Source organism: Tupaia chinensis, unplaced genomic scaffold (genome assembly GCF_000334495.1).
Source record: "Tupaia chinensis unplaced genomic scaffold, TupChi_1.0 Scaffold145814_1, whole genome shotgun sequence".
Taxonomy (NCBI): domain Eukaryota; kingdom Metazoa; phylum Chordata; class Mammalia; order Scandentia; family Tupaiidae; genus Tupaia; species Tupaia belangeri.
The window spans coordinates 285,488-293,522 of record NW_006205672.1 but is presented as its reverse complement, the minus strand read 5'-3'; the positions used below and the strand labels follow the sequence as shown (position 1 = coordinate 293,522).

Sequence of the window (8,035 nt, the reverse complement as noted above, 5' to 3'; positions counted from 1 at the left end):
TATCTCAGTCTCTCTCTTTCCCTCTTTTACTCCTACTCTTTCTCTTAAAAACGAAAAAAAAAAGGTTTTGCTTTTCACTTCTTCCTTCTATTGTAGTTGGGATCTGATTTCTAGCTTAGATGACTGTGAACTCTTTTATTATCATTACTTTTAATGGTTTTGATGCAGGGTGCGTGCCCTCACTGAAGAGAGACAGAGGGATAGTGAGAAATCACCCACCCCCAAGGAGGGATGGCCACACTGCAATTCCTTCTCCATTGTCTTCTCAAGATTTTGGGCATGTACACACATACGCTGGGCATGATTTTCTTTTTTTTTTTCCTTTTAAGAAAACTTTTGCAGAGACTTTTGCCATAAACTTTTGCATGCGCCTGAGAGACAGAGACAGAGAGATAGAAGACAAGAAATCATCCCCAGGGGGATGGCCATGCCACAAACCTTTCTCCTCCATTCTTCTCTTGGGATTTTGGACATGCACATGTGCCCGGTGTGAGTTTCAAGCCAGCAAGTCCGAGACTCAAAACACAGTTGACTACGTGGGAGTTTAACAAGTAACCATTACACCGTCAGCTGATCCCACTGGGCGTGATTTTCAAGCCTCAGTTTCTGAAACTTGAATTGCGGTTGGTCATGCGTGGCCCAACACCTTAAGCACCACGCCACCTGCTGGCTCAACTTTGGACTCTTAATACAGAATAGTGAACACGTATTAATGTACTAAGTGTTCACAAGGTGCCGACCATGTACAAGACCGGAGCAGTTTGGTGATCTCTGAGGACAAGACAGGGTGTTATTCTAATCCAAACAATGATCTAGCCAACCTCTGTTCTTGTAAAAACAGTGGCCTTGTGATTTTCATTTTGTGCACCTCCTGCGATTGTTAACTGAACTGGAGTCTCCTTAGAGCTATGTCCCTTTAGCCAAATGATTATTTAAAAGGTAGTTTCCTCTTTATAGCAGGAGGAAACAAGATGCTGTCCTTTAACTTTTTCTTACCATGCCTTAGGAGTAACATTTTTCCTGGCTTGCCTGGCAGAGAAAGGAAACAGATTTTGTTTTAAAGAGGATAGAAGCACTGCATTCCAATGCGTTCTAGTCTGGTGGTTGATTATGATAAGCCGAATTTGGGAAATGTTGGAAACAAATGATTTTTTTCCACACTCTTCCATTAAGATATTATACATGACTTCTACATTAATTTAATGTAAAGATTTGACCATTTTTCTTCATGGTGGGGAACATTTCAGTCACAGATATTGCAGACTCTAAGGAAAAAAAAAACACAGACGAAAGAGGCCAAGAGAGACCGATAGGCCTGGATCCAAACCCAGTGCTGTCACGCCTCAGCTAGGTCTTATTTTGTATGTCACTTCACCTCTAAAGCCTCAATTTCCACATCCGGGAAATGAGATAATTTCCACCTGTATCAGCCAGAGATCTTAGTTTATAACAACAGAAACGAACTACGCATGGAATAGCACATTTATTGCACTTTTAAGCAGAAAGGGAATTGATGGAAAGAGTTTTTGGATAACACACAGAATCTCTAGGAAGAAAATGTATGGGAACAAAGTAGGTCAGGCAGCTCCAGGACCACAGCTAGAGTGTGGGACAAGCCGGCCTGGTGGGAACTGCAAGGCCCTGTAGCTGGACGCTGAGGCTGGCTGGCACTCACGACCCCTCTGCTGAGGGCAGTTAAGAATTGCTTTTCTCCTGCCCTCTGTAGTCTCTGCTTTTTGGAGTGTCAGTTCCGGTTTGATATTCAGGGCAGGGTATGTTTGGAGAACTTAGATCATCTGCTATGTCCTATCAGTGAAGGAGTCTGGGAGGGCAAGTATCTACCATTTCAGCTTTATACAGAGAGATGGGCTCTCCCCATGCACCAAAAGGAAAACGCGAAACTTTCCAAATACAAGAAGGAGACTTAGATATCGGATAGCCCTCTACCATCACCATAAAAGAAAAAAGAAAGAAAAAAAATTTGCTACAGTCTACCCTTGCTCTTGCCCAACACTGACCTACCTCTTTTTCCCTGCATTTAAAACTTCAGAAGAGAAAATTCTTCCCACATGACCTGATGCTTTGTGTAATGCTCTCATTCCTTCACCAGAGGGCGCACAGGAGTCTTATCAGTTATTCAGTTCAGCTCCAAATTCAAGGTCTCTAGACCATCTCCATTACTCCTTCCTTCAGTTCTGACATGATCCCATCTAATAGTTCTGTAATATACAGATTAAATTGTGAAGTTAACTATCATTGGCATGTCCCATATAAAATAGAGGGAGGAAGGGAAATTACCATTTTCTAAGATTTTTGATACAGGGTGTACATGTTTGCCGGACAGAGATCCAGAGAGAGTCAGTGAGAGGGAAAGTCAGAAATCATATCCTGGGGAGACCAGCAGTTAGCGTAATGGCTATGTCACTGGACTCCCACGTAGTCGACCGCGGTTCGGGTCCCGGACCCGGTGGCTTAAACTCACGCCGGACGTATGTGCATGTGTGCCCAAGATCCCAAGAGGAGAATGGAGGAGAAGGGATTGTGGCGTGGCCAACCCCCTGGGGGGTGATTTCTCGCTTTCTGTCTCTCTGTCTCTCTCTGTCTGGCGAGCGCACACACCATATAGCAAAAAAAAAAAAAGAAAAAGAAATCATATCTTGGGGGGATAGCCATGCTGCAATCTCTTCTCCTTCATTATTCTCCTGGGATTTTGGGCACACACGCACATGCTCCGGTATGATTTTCAAGCCACCAGGTCTGGGACTCAAACTACACTGGCCATGTGCGAGTTCACCGCTGTAACCACTACGCCATCTGCCAGCTCATTAAATATGTATAAATATGTAAATATATGGGGCTGGCAGGCGGCATGGTAAAGTTTCTGGACTCCCACATGGTCAACCGTGGTTGGAGTCCCGGACCTGGAGGCTTGCTTTCTCACTTTCCCTCTCTCTCTGGAAATATTAAAATAATAATGATAATAATAAAGTTAAATAAAATATTTAAAAATATGTAAATACATATATAAGTCATAACAGAAATAGAAAGAAATAGCGGAAGATGGGCCAACCAGTAGCATGGTGGTTGCGTGGCTGGATGCCACATGGCAGACTGCATGGTTCTAGTCCTGGAACCAGAATCTTGAGAGACACACTGGGTGTGTGTGCATGTGTGCCCCAAATCCTGAAGGGAGATGGAGGAGAAGGGATTGCGGTATAGTCTTTTCCCAGGGAGATGCATTCTCAATTTCCCTCTCTCTTTCTGTCTCTCTCCAGCTAGGCACGTTCCCTCTAGAAAAATTAAAAAAAAAGAAAGAAATATTGATAGATGTTACATTCTATGCTCTGCATCAAGTCACAAGGCCAAAGTAAGTATTTTTTATTTCCTCCCTGCAGTCCTCATTCCACATTCCTTTACCATCAACCTTTACCTGAGCTGAATGGTATTCATACAGTGGTATGACCACAACCTCTGCTCTGGGAGGAATCTAAGTCCTTGGCAATCCTACCTATGTATCATTTTATTTTAGAGAAACATTTTTGCTATAGGGCACACACATTTGCTGGAGACACAGAGAGAGGCAGAGAGATAGAAAGTGAGAAATCACTCCATTGTGGTCATGCTACAATCCCTTCTCCTCCATGTGGTAGGCCATGTGGGATTTCTCTTCCATTCTCCTCTCGGGATTTTAGGCATGCACTCACATGCAGTCAGCGTGAGTTTTAAGCCACCACGTCCAGGACTCAAACCCAGTCGACTCTGTGGGAGTCCAACCACATAACCACTATGCCATCTTCTGGCCCTCTATGTATCTTTTAATTTGGGCAGTTGGACATGATAGTACTAGGAGATGACTCAAGGATCTCTGGGATCCTGCCAGGCTCTCCCCAGCCTCATGTGACAGTATCCCTATTTCCTCATGAAATTCATGATCATCCTTCTCAAATCACACCATAACAAGCACACTTTGTTTCCTAGTGGCATGAAGAAACTAAAAATGACAGCCTCAGTTTCCAACTAAAGGAAAAAATGATTGCTTCTTTTGGTAGGATTATTTACCCTTTGGATAGTAATAACTATAGAACAGTAAATTTTAGCCTCATGAAGATGGAAAAAGTAAGGTAATAAAGGGCGTACCTGGGGCTGAGAGAGAATAAGCTGATATTGGGCACCGTGCTACTCAGGATTTAGGAGAAGACTCATACCACCCAAGGTCCATGTGCTACTCTTTTCTATTTCCAGGGCCGACAACTTCCAGGGAAGCCCAGTGCAGCAAGGGCCCTCCAGCTGGTCTAGGCTACAGTGCAAGCACCCTACCCCATGGCCCTCATGACCCAGCTGACCTAATGGTGCTCAAATTGTGGAAATCAAGGTCCTGTAGGGAGCCTGTGGCCAGCTCCAACAGGGCAATCACAGTGACATCTTCTAGGTTTTCCAGAGCAAAATCATGCTCTTTTGGTAGTTATTATCCTCCTCTTAGGGAAAAAAAGTTCCTGATGGCCTTAATATGTGTTGCAAGTGATGGCCAGATCTACTGCACTGACTCCCAGGTTCAGCACAATTATACAGTAATACGTACCACATGAAAGGAACCAAGTTATGCTACCATTTACAGCAAGAGGTGTGTACTCGGTCAACACGTTGGATTTTTGAATGCTTAGTGGCACCAACCTCCAGCCTAAAATGTTTAAGAGGAAGAAAACCAGGTTGGCCTGTGGCCCAGGGGTTAAGAGAGCCACATCCCGTATCGCCAACTGCAGTTTGAAGAATTATTTAGTTTTATTTATTATTATTATGATTATTATTAGTTTTTTTTTAATTCACCAGAGAGAAAGTGAGAAAGCAAGCCACCAGGTCTGGGACTCAAACTGTGGTAGGCCATGTGAGAGTCCAGTGCCTTAACCACTATGCCACCTGCTGGCCCCAGTGACTGCAATTTAAATTCCAGCTCTGATACGAATATTTTTAAAAGACAACCCCTACTAGAATCCACTGTGACTGGTGGACTTCAGCGACATTCTAGGTACCCCAGAGTTAGAGTTAGCTCAGAGCTAAAGACCAACCATTCCAAAAGGTTTTCCAGGTAGATGACTTCACGTTCCTCTTGGGAAAGGTGGGAAGAATATGCACACCAGGTACTGGATCTGTTATTGCAGGGTCTTTGCTCAGGTGTACCTAAACCCACTCCTCTTCATTCAAGGGGCTAGGTGTCTGTGCATCTTAACTTCCACACCACCTGCTCACCCTCTTAATCCTGTTTCAATGACAGTTAAGTTTCCAACTCATGAATTTTGGGGGGACACATTCAGATCATAGCATATTTCTTCCTGAACCTTACATCAGATAATTTCTGGCTTCTTAACTTCCTTTAGTGTGGTTCGTCATTTGTCAACCAATTGAAGAAGCAATTGGAACTCTTCTCAACTGCTTAAGCTTGCAGTGAATCATAAAAAATATTAAGCACAACATACCAATGGAATCCTATCTAAAATTGCATTTTCCTCCTTAACTAGTATCATCTCTAGCCATTTTCATATAACTTTCCCAGTTTTTGTTTTAGACATAAATTAGCAGAGTTCTAACTATTTACAGGTATATAAACCTTCTTTTCCTGAATTTCACTTTATAATTGGCTCCTCAGGGCCTGTCAAGATCTGACTCTGGTGAAAGCTCCAGAGGCAATGGGTGGAGTAGCAGATGAACTGGCTTCCCCTTGCAGGTACCTCCTCAGGCTGCAGGACTTTAGGTGAGGTTGCAACCAGCTTGTCAAACAAGGGAGTGGAGAGTGGTGCTTTAGTCGCTGAGGAAGACTCAGCCAGAGTGGGGTTTTGGAGTGCTGAGTCTGTTACATCTTACCATATTTCCCAATTTACTTGAGGCTGAATTCTTCTCAATGTCCTTAATCTCACACAAAAGATCTAGAAAGGCTTGGATTGGATAAATAATTTGATGATCCACAGACTCAAACTCTGTTGATTTTTGGACTTTCTTAGTCTTGTGGCCATAAGAGACAAGAATTTAATTTTTTAAAAAGAAGTATTCGTGGGAACCAGCAGTTAGTGTAATGGCTATGTCGTTGTACTCCCACGTAGTCGACTGCGGTTCGCGTCCCGGACCCGGTGGCTTAAAACTCATGCCGGGCGCGTGTGCGTGCGTGCCCAAGATCCCGAGAGGAGAATGGAGGAGAAGGGATTGCGGCATGACCATCCTCCCTGGGGGGAGATTTCTCGCTTTCTGTCTCTCTGTCTCTCTCTGTCTGTCTGGCGAGTGCACGTGCCCTATAGCGAAAAAACCTCTCAAAAAAAAAAAAAAGAAGTATTTGTTTTATTTATTATTTTTATTAAATTTGACCAGAGAGAGAAAGAGAGAGAGAGAGAGTGAGAAAGCAAGCCACCAGGACCAGGACTCCAGTTGCTGTTGACCATGTGGGAGTCCAGCGCCTTCACCACCATACCACCTACTGGTCCCAAGAATTTAACTTTTTAAGAAGTTTTTAAATTGTGGTACACATAAGAGAGCTTTATTTTTAAGTTATATCAAGTTTTAGTCTATGTTTGTCTCAGAAGAAATAAACTTAAACAAACAAAATACCCTCTCTGTTTTTGATATAGGCATTTTAATTGAGAAAAACTAGGACTATTCCATTTTTTCACTCTAAAAGTTCTTCAATAAAACCAAGTTACTGGGACCAGCAGTTGGTATAATGGCTATGTTGTTGGACTCCCACGTAGTCGACCGTGGTTTGAGTCCCTGGGCCCAATGGCTTAAACTCATGTCGGGCGTGTGTACATGTGCCCAAGATCCTGAGAGGAGAATGGAGGAGAAGGGATTGCGGTGTGGCCATCCCCACTGGGGGGTGATTTCTAGCTTTCTGTCTCTCTCTGTCTTTCTGGCGAGTGCATGTGCCCTATTGCAAAAACCTCTCAAAAAAACCCAAAAACCAAACAAAACAAAAAACCAAAAAACAAAAAAACCAAAAACCCAACTTACCTACTTTATCTGGTTCTTATTAAAGCAATGAGTTTAGAGGCCAACAGGTGGCATGGTGATTAGGGCACTGGACTCCCACATGGTCAACTGTGGTTCGAGTTCCAGGCCTGGCATCTTGCTTTCTCACTTTTCTTCTCTCTCTTCTCTCTCTGTCTCTCTCTGGTGAGTGCACATGTCCTGTAGCAAATTTAAAAAATCATAGTAATAAGTCGAATTAAATACTTATTCAAAAAACTGTGCATAGATTTTAAAAAGATTTTAAAAATTAAACAAAATTTGAATTCATTTTCATCATAGAAAAGTTGTTTAAATTGGGGATAAATTCTCTGTTGTTGGACCAGCAGGTGGTGTGATGATTAAGGTGCTAGACTCCCACATGGCCAATGGTTCAAATCCTAGACCTGGTGGCCTGCTTTCTCATTTCCCTCTTTCTCTCTCTGTCTCTCTTATTTAATAATAATAATAATAGTGCTCACTTCAGCAGCACATATACTAAAATTGGAATGATACAGAGATTAGCATGGCCCCTGTGCAAGGATGACATGTAAATTTGTGAAGCATTTCATATTTAAAATAATAATAATAAATAACAGTAAATAAAATAATTCTTTAAAAAAATTCTCTATTGTTGATTTCTCACTGGACAGGAACTTGCTGTTGCTTGGTGTTCCATCTGTGTGATGCATGCTTGGTTTAAACTTATGAATACATACAATTTTGGAAATGAGAAAATATTCTTTTTACTTTACAGCTGAACCTGAAATTAGAATGAAGTTATTCATGAATTTTCTAGTCACAAGCTGCATTGAAATTAGAAGCCCCACAGGCATATTTTTTTGACTTGGAAATATTATCTTTCATAAGCAACCAAAGAATGTCACCACTCTGCATTCACTTGTGATTTCTTCACAAGTATATGCACATAACTCATTATCACATGTTCGTTGAGCTTCAGGTACGTCTTGGGCATTTTGGCAGGCTCTGAACACACAGCAATGAAGGACTTGGTTCCTTGTACTCAGGGCTTCACAGCATGATAGGTAAG

At 42.4% G+C, this 8,035-nt stretch overlaps 1 non-coding gene across 1 annotated transcript; it reads left to right on the top strand.

The window, feature by feature from the left end:
* Window positions 1-7,458: 7,458 nt before the first annotated feature.
* LOC114006146 (U6 spliceosomal RNA) lies at window positions 7,459-7,562 on the top strand. Its single transcript, XR_003547909.1, has one exon. It is a non-coding gene; the product is annotated as a U6 spliceosomal RNA (small nuclear RNA).
* Window positions 7,563-8,035: the final 473 nt, after the last annotated feature.